This window comes from Pyxicephalus adspersus, chromosome 5 (assembly GCF_032062135.1).
Source record: "Pyxicephalus adspersus chromosome 5, UCB_Pads_2.0, whole genome shotgun sequence".
NCBI lineage: Eukaryota > Metazoa > Chordata > Amphibia > Anura > Pyxicephalidae > Pyxicephalus > Pyxicephalus adspersus.
Genome location: NC_092862.1, coordinates 107587472 through 107603416, shown reverse-complemented (window position 1 = coordinate 107603416; position 15945 = coordinate 107587472).

Genomic DNA, 15945 nt, shown 5'->3' with positions numbered 1-15945 from the left:
GGGAACAGATATATAATGAAGGAGTTTTCAGTTTTTAACAAGCTCCCCCACAGACTCAGAAGGAGAGAACAGGTTGTGAGGATAGGGCAGGGGCAAGGATGTGGTATAGCTGAGGGGTACGTGCTTTCTGCCTCCCTTATTTTCTAGCAAGCCAGACTCCAGGAGACCTGGTATGGGCAGAGGATGCTCAAATGTTTGATGGCCTTTTATTGTCCAGCCAGGTTATATGACTAGGATGGTCTGGTTTTATTATTTAGTAGAACCTCACACAGTTTTTCCCTTTTTTTATATCCCCTAAACCTTTATGCCATTCCATCCATGTTGGTTAAGTGACTTGTAATTAACAAATTAAATTGTTACAATGTTTTTCTAAGCTGCTAGCAACTGTCCCCAAACTGTAATACAGTTGTTTTTTCCTAAATGGATGTTGTGGCTGAAATAAAATGTCACATTTAAAAAATGTTGCAGATTGAGTTGGGACAAAAACATTTTGCTGATAGACATTTTGGGATGCTAAAAAGCTTAACACAGCAATGGGACTGATTTAGTAAAGCTCTCAAAGACTGAAGATCGACCATCAAGGGTGAACCTAGGTGATCCAGCAATAATGGATTGGACTATTCCAGGATTGAAAACATTTGCCTAATAGAAAATGATTTTTAGAAATCAATTACAGGTTTGTTGGATCACCTAGGTTCCCCCATGATAGTTTAATAGTTCCCCAGTTTTGGAGAGCTTCATTAAAACAGGCAAAAGGTGTGTTATATTGTGCATTTTTTACTGTGGGAAAAAACATTAAACATTTGAAAAAGTATGCTTTTATCATGACCATAAAGAAAGAAAAAGAAAATACTAAAGTATTCTTAAATATCAAGGATGAAAGTATGGCTTACAAATCCACTGCTGTTCCCTGCAGCATATGCAAGGAAATTTACCATAAATGAGGTTACATATTAAAGGTTGGATAATAACCTCAGGTAATATTGTTTTCTTAGTGTAACTATTGTGGATTTACTTTGGTACTGTTTTGTCCTAGCCATTATTATCTTCATTCTTTAATATTAGCATTGTATATCACTGGTGTTATTACAAATATTAAATAAAATAAAAGTTTTAGTTGTTTTTTTCATTATGTTCCATAATGTTTTGTCCACCAACAGAAAATGAATCCCATGTTAGATGTTTAGTTGGTTCTGATTCCAATTGTCACAAGAGCACATTTTTTGAAACTTGTATTGTACTTGTGTTTTACAACATTTGTCACACCTACCTTTTAGTGTGTTGAAAAGCAGAAAGCCAACATAATATGCCACATCTGTGGCTGCATTAAATTTCTTTTTTATTAGGCTATCACTTGAAGTGAACTGGATGATGACACTGCTTGGGATTTAGGTATAACACTTTTAAAGAGACAAAACATGGGAAAATGTTGATATTTTGGAGAGATGTACAGAATGGGTGTGATTTACTAAAGCTCTCCAGGACTGATTACCAAGGTTCTACACCTATATTGCCCTCGCAAACATTTTAGGGATCTTGTGTTATATAAACACAATGCCATTTTATGCTCGTTCAGAAAATTATTGGTCCCAATAGTGCTGATTGCCCGGTAAGGTGAGGTTAAAAGGCCAGTTTGGCAATATAGTTGACGATAATAGTGATTTAATTAAAAGCCATTACTACTGTTTAATTTACTGGTGAATTGCGTGTCCTTATTCTTTAAGTACTCCCATATGAATAATAGACACTTACAAAGGCACAAGCTGTGTAGCAGAATAAAAATCAATTGTATTATAGTAGAGTAAAACATTTAACAGTGCCGATGATTGGTTTAGAAACAAAATAGAATTTTAGGAGCTCAATCAAATCAATTATAAATGAAGGATTGCACAATATTTTAGGTGGAAAGGTTAACAAATGATTTGTACATTTTCATAGATTTGTAAAATGGATGATGGGACATGGTCCGGTCATGTGCAGGTAGTAAGGAGAGTTTACCTCTCAATTTGGCCTGTTTGCCATATGCCGTATGTTATGAATGCCTTCATGCTACACAGGCATGTGAGAATGATGGCTGCTTTCTAGTTGGAGCCTTCTTCAAGGACGTTCCACTACATACTAAAAGAGTTTAATAAAAACATCATATCTGAGGTAAGTACCAAAGCACTAGTCATTTCCCTGCTTTGAAAAACACAAAACCCCCCAGATCAGACAGCAAAATTTGAGAATAATAATATTATTAAAGTACTCCTAAATTTGCTGCCTGCAAAGGTTGGTCTTTGGCTGGAGTTAAAAATACCTTGAAAAAACCTAACAATCTTAAAACTACTATGACCACAAAGTGAAATCAGTTGAATAGAAACAGGAGGATATCATCTTTCATTTATTAAGCAAATGAAAAATTATGAGATTAGGGACCGGAGCAAAACATAAGGACACCAGGAATATTCAACTGAATCCTGGGCTAGGAACCTTCAGCACATATTAGGAAAGGCAGAACCCATATATATATATATATATATATATATATATATATACATCCTGAGGAACCCAGTTAATATGTAAACTACACAAATTTTTTTACCTCTTGTTTTAAACTTTTCTTCCCTAACATGTCAAGCATTAATGATCCGATGTACTTTTTTCCATGACATGTCCTACCAGTGGCTATATCTTATTGTTTAATTGCCTGCAAGAAAAATAATACGGGTGTTCCAATCTATTATGATTTACCATAATTGGAATGTGTATGGCACACATACCTAACTTTTTGTCAGTGTTTTGCAGTTATAAGGGGTTCAAGGATCATGCCACTGTGCCTCCCTTGAACCCACCATGTGTATGGCTGGCTTTTTCAGGTCCACCGTTATCCTCTACAGCTCAAACTTACAATCTAACTCCTGCATTTATACAAAAAATGACGTCTCTAGAATCTAGGTCTATTCCCAGTACCAGCAAGATTATAGCAGAACCTCACAGAAACTTATCTCCACAAACTTCATCTCTGACATACCACATATATCTATTCATACCCGACTCCTACCACTGAGAAATAGAATTGTTTCCCCTGGGTGAATATCTCTCCTTTTGCACGTAAAACAGAGAAGAGGATGAATGCTGTTATAAATGTATGGAATATGGTACATGTACATCTTATAACATAGACAGGACTTGAAGATCTTTCTTTTAGAAAAATGAATATATTTCTAGTTCAAGAGATTTTTCATTTAGGATAATATATATGATAAAGCACTGCTGCCATCCAGTCATGTGCAAGGAAGCCTCCTGTTTTTTAGTTTTCCGTCCATGTTATTTGGTGTTCTTCACAAAGTGAACTATCACCGCATTCACTAAGCCAAGTGATTTACCCTTTGTACAGCCTGTGATCCTAAAGTAAATCCGCACCAAGGCATCTCTTCTTTCATAAATATCTTGGTTTCAGTAAATTCAACTGACGTTTGTTTCCTGGGTTTCTATGCTAAATAAAACTGAGAAAACATCTTAATACTCAGATAATTAAATATTTTAGGAATATTATTTATAACTATTGTCAAAAAAATCAAACTGACATAAGCACGCAAAACATTTCTAGCCAATGCTGTGTTGTGATAGATCAATTGCACATTTTTCTCTAAAACTTCACCCATAATGCATTATTTATTATGCTTTTAGAACAAAATATATTATACATTGTGCTGCCTAATCTATTAACACTTCAAAATGTTAAAAGCCAAGGATAAAAATGTTAATAATACATTTCCATTTAAGATAAAACAACATTTTTGGGGGGATAATATATAGAATGCATAGTGATTATTGAATACAATATAGACTTCTCAAACTATATAAAGGTGTTTAATAATAATGCTAGACTATCAAAACAATTACAATTTTATATTGTCATAAAAAAGAAGTGTAAAAAATAAGTGTAAAAACATTATCATTATCTTTCTGTGCACAAGGTGGTAAGGCTGCATACACACATGCAATATATATATATATATATATATATATATATACACCTAGCATAAAGAAAAAAATAACATAAAAAAGAACATGCAAAAATAAAGAAAGACAATTAAACATAAGATAAAACAATAAACATGACTCACCCAAAATTTTAACCTCCCTAGGTTTCTTTCTGGTTTTATATGTCTAAAAGCCGTACATTGTTTTTCATGAAAATTTATTTTACAGTATAAATAGTATGAGTATAATAAAGTTGAAACACAAAATCATGTAAAAATAATAAATTAAAATATATATATATACAACATACGGAACCGACGCTGGATTAGCACAGCGGGACCAGGTAAGTGGGGATTTTAGTGTAGGCGAAAAAATACGGGCTTAACCAAAAGAGCAAAAATATTTAGTGCGAGAAATTACGGGCTTAGCAGTTAGGGGGTTAAACATTTATAAATAGACACCATTTAGTTTAACCAAAAATAATTGAAGAACCTGCACCTTCCTAACTCAAGACCCACAGGTGATCTAGAGAAGGAAAAAAAACCCTTATAAACCTAATTTGCTTCAGGGTAAGCCAAAATCATTTGCAATCAAAATGCCATTAGAAAAGAATATTGTTGTTTACCAACAGAGAAATTGGGTCTGATTTAAAAAGGTGAGGATACACTTTCATCAGTGAACCTGGCTGATCCAGCAAACATGGAATGGATCTGGTCCAGAAATGAACAATTGCTAACAAATAACAAATGTCTTTTAATAAAGTCATTACAGGTTTGCTGCATCACCTAGGTTCACTGATGAAAGTATCTTCTCCAACTTTAACAAATCAGGCCCATTATTACAGTTTGTTACATGCTTTACACAAGCACACAGTGTCTCTACTGGTGGCCAACAACCAGATTATTTACCCAGCCTCCCGAGTGTGACTCAGGGTAAAAAAAAGATACTGAGAGCGGTAACCCTAAATCACACTCAGGGTAGCTAAAACAGTGAAAAAGAATAGGAAAACAAGCCTTACCTGATCCTCCAGCATCCTCCATCGCGATCCCCATCTTCTTGCTTTCTCCGGCTGGCTTCCTCTGCAACTGATGAGTCACCGGTAAGTTCCCAGTGACATCGGTGCTTGCAGACGCTCCGTTCGGGGTGTGGCAGGAATTTCAAATCTATTTGTATTGCATTCAATACAAAATAACTATATTGAATACAATACAGTGGATTTAAATGTGTAAAAGCAGTACATTGTTTTTTTATGAAAATGTATTTTATATTATAATATACTAGTATCAGTATAATATTTTTTATTTATTTATTTATTATAATATTTTGACATGATTTTGTGTTCCAGACTTTTTTATACTCATACTAATATATTATACTGTAAAAAAAATTTTTTATGAAAAACAATGTACCGCTTTTAGGCATATAAATCCGGACAGAAATGAACCGCCCAGGACGTTAAGAGCAATATTTTAACATGTAAATAAGAAAATAAAATAAACAGACTGAGCATTTGCAATTTTATTTTTCTTTCTCTTTTAAATAAATATTTTTTACAAAAATAACACACCAATAATGTATTTATTTATTGTAATTTCTTTTGATTACTGTTTCGTATATTAGCAGTAGCAGCCCCAAACCAAAGCAGGTTTTCTGTATTCTCTGTTTCAGAGAGGAAATAGCCTTCTATACTTCATCTTTTAACAATTATTCATTCCCTATTGTTTCAATCTTCATTACTCCCTTAATCTTAAGAATACAATAAGAATTCACCTTTCTTTTCCACTTTGTCTTCTACTGATAACACTGCATATTTTCCTATTATTTTCTATTTTACTTTATCTGATTGTAGTATACTTTTCTTTACCACTTAGTTAAGAATGACATATATACCCAAATAATTTTAACATATTACATATAACATCGACAACCACTAAGACACAAAGACCAAGGAAGGATAGGGGACAGGGGGCAGGCCAGCTGACAATCCCACGTATGAAAAGGGAACATATATTACAGCCTACATAATATATGTAATAATGTGACTATATGGTGAACATTAACCGATTATTCATATAGTGCTCAATCCATGCTGACCATATTTTTTTTAATTTAGGAACCGAAGCAGTCAATGTCACTCTCATCGTTGACCAAAACCAGGACATTTTATTTTTAACTTGTTGCACATTGGGGGTTTCAGACCACCATGCTTTGGCTAAAACCGCTTTGGCTGAAGTAAACGTACGTTACCAATTTAAATTGAACATTTTCTGTATTCTCATGTAAAAAAAAAGTATCTTTATGTTTAAGTAGATACAATAAACTATATACATAGTAGCTAGAATCAGAAAGAGAAACAGACAGTGTACAAAGGTGGTAAACTGAATATCTGGTTCATGTACCACATCTGTTTGTACACTGCATTACAGCTTTTTCCTCTCATCTCTAAATTTACCCAATGTTGAGGACAGGGGTATTTATCAGATATTACCATGTAACTCCCAAAGAAGGAGAAACAATGGATTGCAGACTTTGCACAACTTTGCACTTACTAAATGAACATTTTTCACATTTAATTTCCAGCTTTATTTAACAGTTTATAAGGGATATTAAATTTAATTAGGTAATCTTTCTTAAAAGCTGAGGTCCCCTATTCTTTTTAGCTGTAATGGTAGCTATCAGTATTTTTTAAATACCTTTTGTTAAGTATTTTTGTCAATTTGTAAGTGCATAGAAACCATGTTATTACAAAGATTTAGGTAATATGAATAAATACAGTAGGTGCTCATTGTAAGCATCCTGTCATTATTCTAATTCTATTCCCCTTTATTGCCATCATCAGCTGGATAGCTTATTCTGCATGTTAAATTAAAAAAAAACCTAAAAAGGTGTGTAAAATAAAAAAAAAAAAAGGATTTAAAACTGGCAATACATGGACTATTATATACAATTATAAGATATGGAAAACAATATTTGTTAAGATAGCAACAGTTATTGTTACTTTATTTTGTTTATTTGTTAGTGACGTAGGTTGGTAATATATATATATATATATATATATATATATATATATATATATATATATATATATTATACTGTATATACGATGGTTATGTATTCTAGAGACACTTTGTTCTTTTCTTATCTATTATTGGACAATGTGGACTATACATTTTATGACAAATGGAAAGACATGGCAAACTACAGAACAACTATCTGTAAGTATTAAATGATATTTGACAGCTCAAGAAAAAATGAATCATACTAGCAGCATAGAAAATTCAAATGCAAGAAATAAGCTAGATCCTTACAATAAAACCAACCAACAGAAAGAAATCTTTGATCATACTTGGACTCCTCTGTATTATGTTCTAACGAAAAAAATGCAGATAGCATGTAATATATACACACTTTTCCTTCCAAAATCTACATTAATCACATGAGTTTATAAGAGAAACAGTTCCATTTTTCATTTATAAAAATAAATATAAAGGTGAACAAGGAAGAGAAAGAGAGACTGACTAGGCTTGGCAAGTAGAACATTGGTGGTTCATTTGAGGCTACATTTAGAAGGATTCAACCATAGTGACCAAGTAACTTGAAAAAGATCAAAAATGTGGTTCTCAAGAGCAAGAACTCTTTCATATGAGCAAAACAAATTAGGGTAATTTATCACATCTGAGTATGAAGGGGGCGCAATTATATTAGGTTTGGCAGATAAAAGCAAAGGCATAATGCTTGTGAAAATTTGGGAGGGAATCGGTCTATGTGTATGTAAAGAATAGCCAATTCAGGTAAGGGGAATAGCAGTAAGATCAGATATAGATAATAAGATACAAAGGGAGCATATAGATTTGTAATGCCACATTAGATGGAGCAGATAACCTGAAGAATCCAGATAGGGGAAACTGATGGAAAAAAATAGCTAATTTGAAGGGAGTAAGATATGATTTATTAATAATACATAGAAATAGATCCCAGCCATCAGTACATTTTAAAGATTTATATGTAGAATGTAAGGCAATCTGGTATTAGTAAGAGATAATCCTAGATTTTTCTCCAATTTCAGGATAGGAGGGGTAGTATATATTGTACAATATTGCTCAGTAGGTTGTAAAATTTACAGATACTTTTGTTTGGAGATTTAAGATCATGGAGAAGTGAATGGATTGAGTAATTCTTTGTGATCTGTGTGGAAATGTGTGTAATTTGGACACTGGCCCTGATTTATGAAAGCTCTCCAGGCTGGGGATAATACACTTTCAGAAGTGAAGCTGGGTGATCCACAAAACATGGACTGGATTTTTCAAAATTATTTGCTATTTGCTAGCAAATGTTTTGACTCCTGGACCAGATCCATTCCAGGTTTGGTGGATCACCCAGCTTCACTTCTGAAAGTGTATTATCCCCAGCCTTGGAGAGCTTTCATAAATCAGGGCCAATGTGCCAAATGTTTTGATGAAAATTTAAGTATTAGGGGAATTATAAATGCTCTAAAGTACTGCAAATGTTTTAAGGGTAATAAAGAAAAAAGGTCTTTTACAAAAGTGATGCCTGATTGGTCCCATTATGAGATGTACAAGTGGAGTATAAAAAGTTTAAGCACTGGGCATTTGGAATGATTTCTCAACATGGAGAATTGAGTTAAGGGAAGTTTTTGGGATTGCCATATGGGGAGCGAAGCCTTTATTCTAGGATATTGGAAGCATCGGTCCCATAATTGCAGCTAGTAATAAATTACATAATTCAGACTCCCCAATAAAAAAGGACTCTATTTACACCCATATTTTGTTTGGGGTGGGATTCCATTAGTATACAAGTTTAGTTAGCAGAGAAGCTGAATAAAAATGTTGTATACTGAATAATCCAGCCAAGGTATCACTGGCGATCATAAGTATTGTTGAGCAATTCAGACATTCATAATTCTAAATAAAGGTGGAAGTAAGTTTTTGGAATTTACCTAAGGAAATTCTAGGGAAGGAGAATTTTACTGTTCTAAATACGTAGAACAGCTTCGGAAGCATAAACATCTTAACAGTTGTAATCATACCCGTAGTGGACATTTCAAATTGTTTCAGACAACGAGCTAAAAGAGCACCTGCCTTTTGGGCATTTTACAAATCAAAGCAATTACCACCTAAAGTATTATTGGACTCAAAATACAACTTTAAGGCATCTTCTGCTTCAGGTAAGACAGTAAAGATTTATTTAATTTCCAGATATGCGCTTGAAGGGGACTTTGGTTTTCAAGGTCAATGATGATTAGTGGGTTTTCTGACAATTATATTGTCCCAATGCAAGGTGTTGTAATTTTGTCCAGCAATCAAATATCGGTTAAGAAAAAGTCGATCCCTGAATAAGAACAATGTGCTGGTGAAAAATAAGTATAATCCCCTGAAGTTGTGTTAAAATTTACCCTAATGAGGAGGGAACCTTGTCGAACTTTGTGTTTGCCTTATAGAAGTTAGCACTCTGGCCTTTGCAGCCAATCCTAAGTTCGAATCTTGGCAAGGACACTATCTGCATGGAGTTTACAGATTCTCTGTGTTTGCATGGGTTTCCTCCGGGTACTCTAGTTTCCTCCCACATTTCAAAAACATGTAAAGTTAATTGGCTTCCCCCCAAAATTTAATAAATAGAAATTAACATATGACTGAGGTAGGGAGATTAAATTATGAGCCCCATTGAGGGACAGTTGGTGACATGACTATGGACTTTGCAAAGCGCTGCGTAATATGTTGGTGCTATATAAATACCCTGTAATATTAATAGTAGCAAGTTAGTAATAGCTATTAAAACTATGCCTTTTTTTTTTTGGTTGCGTTGGCAAAGTAAGAGAAATATGTTTCCTGGACAAGCACAATGTCTTTTTTTAGCTGTTTATCTTCCCAAAGAAGCAAAGTGTGGTTATAGGGGCTATTAAGACCCCTAACATTTAGAGACATAAAGTGTACAACCATGGCAGAGAGAATAAAATGTTAGTCCAATGTTGATGATTCAATAGGTGTAATGCGAGTTGACAGCATTTTGGGCAAATATTAAAAACAACAGTTTAGGAATCCGGTGAGCACAATCAATTAACAGATCATAATTTAAAGCTGATGGTAGATAACACTTCAGTGAAGATTGGAGATCCATGGATTTTTACACAATTGTGGCATGATTGATCTACTAGGTCTGCAATTTTAGTTTTAAGTGATTGTATGTCCATAAGGTAATCAGTGTATTCATCTACGAGTTTGTTATGGGCTTGGGACAATTCACCCATCATGCCCTCTATGTGTTGGATTCTGTTGCCATGTGTAAGGATATTGTTGATTGATTGATTGATTGTTTGAGAGATAAGAGTAGATCCTCCATAGTGGAAACTAAAATCTCCCCAGGTGAGGTAGGGAAGATATCTAAAGTAAGGGCTCGGGTACAAGCTCCTTCTGTGATGTGTCCCTTAGTGAAGGCTTTAGATTGGGGTGATTGTACCTATTTGAGGTTTAGGAGGATTCTGGGCTTGGAAAGAAGAGCGGGCTGAAAGTGGTGACTTGCTAGAACTTTCAAGACATAATCACAGTGTTGGAGAGTCTGAAGAAGAAAGTCCCAGCAGGTCAGTGTCATCTTGGATAGCAAAGAATTCAAGCAGACAGAAGAAATCGGCACGTTTCTTTGGCATAATATTAACCTTTCTCTGTTTTGTCATGGTCAGGATGGTAACGGGTGTAAGGTCCAGAAGAAGCAGAGCTTAAACAATGCAAGAATATGCTGTGTTTGTCACTGTTGGCCTGTGATGCTACGGAGCTCTCAGATCAAGCTGCCATCTTAAAAGCCACCTTAAAAGCACTGCTCACTCATTGAACTTCTGTACTGTATTTATGGAAAATATGTGCTATCAACCTGGGAATGGACTATAGAATAGTTCCCCCCCCCCCCCATTTTCATTTACTGTATCACTGGGATGGAAATTATTTACTCCACTGAGAGAACTAGGAACAATGCAAAATAATAATGAAAACCCAAACCACTATTTTCACACACAACACACTGGCCTAGCTGCAACATAACCACCAGGACACTGGTTTATTTATCAGTACTTTTTAGGGAGCAAGAGTACTTTTGATTGGAGCAGTGTTCAGGGGTTGTCAGGCTGCACTCAATGTGACAGCAGTAGCCTGACTCCCCAGCTGTTGTGCAGGCCATGTGTAAGCCTAAATTATGTTTCCTTGCATGTGGTTGGGTAATATTTTCAATATAAATGTTCACCACATTTATTGAGCTACGAGAATTATCCCTTGCGGATTAATACATTACTTTTCTAAATCAACAGCTTATAGACCTGTGGTAGATCAGCTTTGGCAAACATATATAATAGACAGCTTGTGTTGAAAAATATGGAACCAGCCAACTGGCCACTAAAGTTGTACATTTTCTGGAAAAGCTCCATCTCACTTATCAGCAAAATGCCACCTGCATTCAGCGGAAGAAACTTCTGTCAAATTCTGACTGATGAGTTTGCAAAGTGTGTGTTCTTAGCACATTGTTATGTGCACCAAGTTTTTGTGTATATAAGCACTAACATTTGAGTTGATCAGGTTTACCTGAAAACATTTGGTTGGTATGGAATAATGCTGAAATAAAAAAGGCAAGTTCATTCCTTCTTTTAGTGACTTGGGTTGACAGAAATCCATTACTTTCTCTTTCTTGAGAAGGAGAATTCCCAGCAGCTGCCCATCCCCCCTTTTTTATATATTAAGTGAAGAGCTGTTTTGATTAACATGGGAAGGAAAGGAAATAGAATATTAATGGAAAAATTAAACCGAATAGCAAAATGAAAGGCCTGTTATGAAAACCATCCTAGCATATCCACTTGCATTTTAAAATGTAATTTTTAGCATAATTGCTAGGTATGTTTTGCACTTATTGAACAGATATAACAAAACATTTTTGATGGTAAATTTAGCAAAACAAAAAGAAGTAAATAAAAGGAGTTCCTTGTTATGGTTAGCATACATTTAAACACTTTTTCAACCTACAGTGAGATTAGGGAAACTCAGGATGTGTGTAAGAAAATTCTGGGCTTCCGATGAGTTTAATTGGTCAAGAGTTACATACTCTCATCTACAGTACAAGAACATTATGGCTTGAAAAGTAATCAAAAGGAAATTAACTAAAAGGAATTTAGTTTTGAAATTGGAAGTAAAGCCTAAATCCTAAATAGCCTGGATCACCACAAGCCATCATATACCATCCCCTAGTAGTAACAATATAATATTGTGTATCAGGCGCATCCTAACAATATGACCACATTTTGTTATTACCATTATTATTTTCTAATAACTCATAATCAACTGCAACTTAGGCACCACGTCCCCTTGTGGAGTGCACTGGTGAAGCCAGAGACTGGTGACTTCGACTCGGCGCCTGCATGCTCTCCACCAAGCAGGCTGGTGACATGGAGGATTCTCGATCCCACCAGAAAGGTATTTAGTCATCCTAATCCCATCACCAAAGAAAATATCAATGTTTGTCCAAGATCTTAAAGGGGGATAAATTAATTATACTTATATTTTATTTTTACACCTCCTTCCTTGTCCTGACCTAACATTCCACCAAGTTGTCCACAATCATCAGAGCTTATAGATCTTCCACATTACAAAAAAAAAATTAACTACTACTACCTACTGTGTATGAATAAGGCACCACCATTATAATTCTCCAGTAGTACCATTTAACCCTTTACTAGTTTTAGTTTAATGTTATAAATGCCAATGTCTAGCAAGCCTCTGTCCGGAATTAGCAGCTAGTTAGTATAATCAGCAAAGCAGAGGGAAGAAAAAAGTGGATCATTGTGCCCCCAACCCAGAATTAACCAATCAAGTTTTACTCTTTTAAAGTCTGATTAGTGAAAGGGGAAATATGATTGCTAGTCACAGATTCTTGTACTGTTGTGTGCAGTTTTTTTATATCTAATTATATATACAAATGATAGAGATAACACTTTAATAATACTTAATGCATGGACTAAACAAATAGTAAGACAAAATGCTGCAATAGGAGGAGAGGTCATTTAAAAACTGAGCACAAGATTAAAAACTATATTATGTAATCTTCTTGCATTGTGCCTAATGATCTCAGAGGTACATGACACCAACAGCAAGCAAACGTTAAACAAGCTATGCTGGGTGAACATGCATTGCTTTTATGTAGAAAATATATCTATCCAATTATTTTAACTGCAAATATTTGAACAAAATGTTTTAAAAATCATCTTCTTCTAAGATTATGTTTGAAAACAGCTCACAAGATTTAAACATGATTAGACTTTATAAATCCCTTCGCAAAATTAGACTTTGGTGCTTTCTCTTCAGGGTCCCCACCACCCTTTTTCACACTTTCATAGAGCAGCGGTCCCCAACCACCGGGCCGCGGCCCACTACCGGTCCGCGGCGGTGTTTTCAGTGGGCCGCGAGTACATGATCCATTATTGAAAACGAAGCGGCACCCAACCACCATCCACGGACCGGAAGTGGTCCGCAGCGGTGTTTGTATGAGATGCCGGTAAATGTACACAGTAGTCTGTGTACAAGCAATGCGAGCACATGACATGCAGCTCGATTGGCTGTCAGATGTCATGTGATCGCTTTGAAGCAGTAGAGGTGCACAGAGAGAAAAGAGAAGACGCCAGAGTATGTCACACCCCCCCCGCTCTAATATTTAACTGTGATAAATCCCGGTCCTCAGAGAAATTTGCTTCCGTGAAACCGGTCCCTGGGGCCAAAAAGGTTGGGGACCGCTGGCATAGAGTGATCAGAAGGGGACAATCAATGGAACATGAGTGATCAGAAGGGGACAATCAATGGCACATGAGTGACTTTCAACAATATTTAACTGTGATAAATCCCGGTCCTCAGAGAAATTTGCTTCCGTGAAACCGGTCCCTGGGGCCAAAAAGGTTGGGGACCGCTGTCATAGAGCACATCTTGACAAATGCCTCTGAGGAACAGTCTGATATGTCAATGAAATCAGGATAACACAAACACAACAAGTCTGAAAAAATTGTTTTTAGTACAAAATATGAACGTATATCATGTTTTGCTGTATAGCATCAGTCAGTAAAATATGGGATTAAGTATGCCTTTAAAGTCCTTTTTTTCTTCCTTTTTTTGAATTTTTGTTTTTAGAAAAATGATGGCATGTGGCATCAAGGAATTAGAGGGGATGTCTATTTTGTTTGACCAATGTCTTGTTAATCTTGGTTGTTGGTTATAGTTCCACCGCTATCACATCACCTTTAGGAACATTTCTTGTACTGGGTGCCAGAATGTTGGTAACGTATGCAACTGTGCCCATTTGCTACAGCTACCAATTATCACCAACCAATGAAAATGCTGTCTACCATCTACATAAGTAGCTGTTGGGGAGCCAGGTTGCCAATCTAAATAGCAGGCAGCGTTCCTATTGGTTTGTGGTTGTTATTACCCTAACCTGTAATGAACCCATCAAGGTTAGTGAACGCCTTTAGTAAATCAACTGTTATTAAAGAGGCTTACCCGCATAATAGTAATTTGCTTTTCTTTCTTTTTTTTTTAGTTCTCCCTCTATGTGAAATATTTTTGTTGTGATTGACCATTAAGTGCAACGAAACAAAAAGCCAAATTATAAATACAGTAAATGAAAACCTATTTAGTTAGATTAATTGTGAGTGAAGAACAATTGCAGCGTTATGTAGCTTTTAGATAGACACTCAGCAATTTAATTTTAAATCCAGTAAAACATTTTGCTGATTATAGCTGCTGAATAGTTTGAAAAGTGCTGAGGTGCTGACAGTATGAACATGAACTGAAATATGTCACCATTCCAGTGTTATAGCCAAGGTGTATTAAAACAAATATTGTATTTTATTCATTCCAAATGTCTAGAAACTGCATACCCTAGTTTAACATAAAGCAGAATGAGGATTGGTTTAATTTTTCCTTGGCAGGTTCCTGCTTAAGACTTTTACAGGCCAGGGTGTATATAACGTAGTATCCATAATAATTAATGAATAAAAATTGCAGGATATGTAATATATAAATCATTATTCTTAATTTGGATCTTTCACCCCATTATGCTTAGGCTGCAGTATATTACCATTCAGTAAATTCAAATCAGATATGTTACAGCATATATCAAGAGTCATTTTAAAGTAATTTTTTCTCATTAAAATCAGCATTAAACTGCATTTAATTTTTTTTGCATGGGTTGAGATGATGTATTTACAGGAAGCATTTCCTCACAAAGTGAAAGGTTGCAGCATGGTGGCTGATCTGTGCAGATACTTGATAAGGCAACCAAGAGCGGTCCTCAATTGTACATGATAAATGATTCTGAGCGCCCACTCACATATGCGTATTGGAGAGTGGCATCAGCTACTGAGATAGCAAAAAGTATTGTCTTGTTCCAATCCCTATTGAATAAATGAGCAATTAAACACTTCCAGTGGGCCCTCCCCTTCATATTTCACATATGTTCAGGTTCAGGTGGTTCCTAGCAGTTTTAAAGGGTACTTGCGCCCAAAAAAAGCTTCATGTTAGCTTCATTATTGTGAGAATTTTGCAGAGAAAAAAGCTAAAATAATAAAAAATCAAAAGCAATTGCACACAAATAACAATCAAACACACATAAAGTTGAGGAGCCATAGGAAAAGGCTCACCTACCCCCATCCACCCTCCCTCTATAAAAGTGTACTTTTGTACATATCTTGTATTGGTTTGTCATGGCAGAAGTTATTAAGGGTTATTTGTTTTTTACAAAACCAATGAGTAGAGACTCCATATAGATATGGTGCACCTTATAAGCATTTAGCTGTGGGGACTTGTGTAATATTCCACAAGGCTGTGTCTGGCAACTGGGGGCCTGACAAAGAACGGGTGGTATCTGCAGATACAGGGGTTCCTAATTTCAGTGCCTTTATGGATTTTTGATTCTCTTATATTGTTGATTTATATGTCA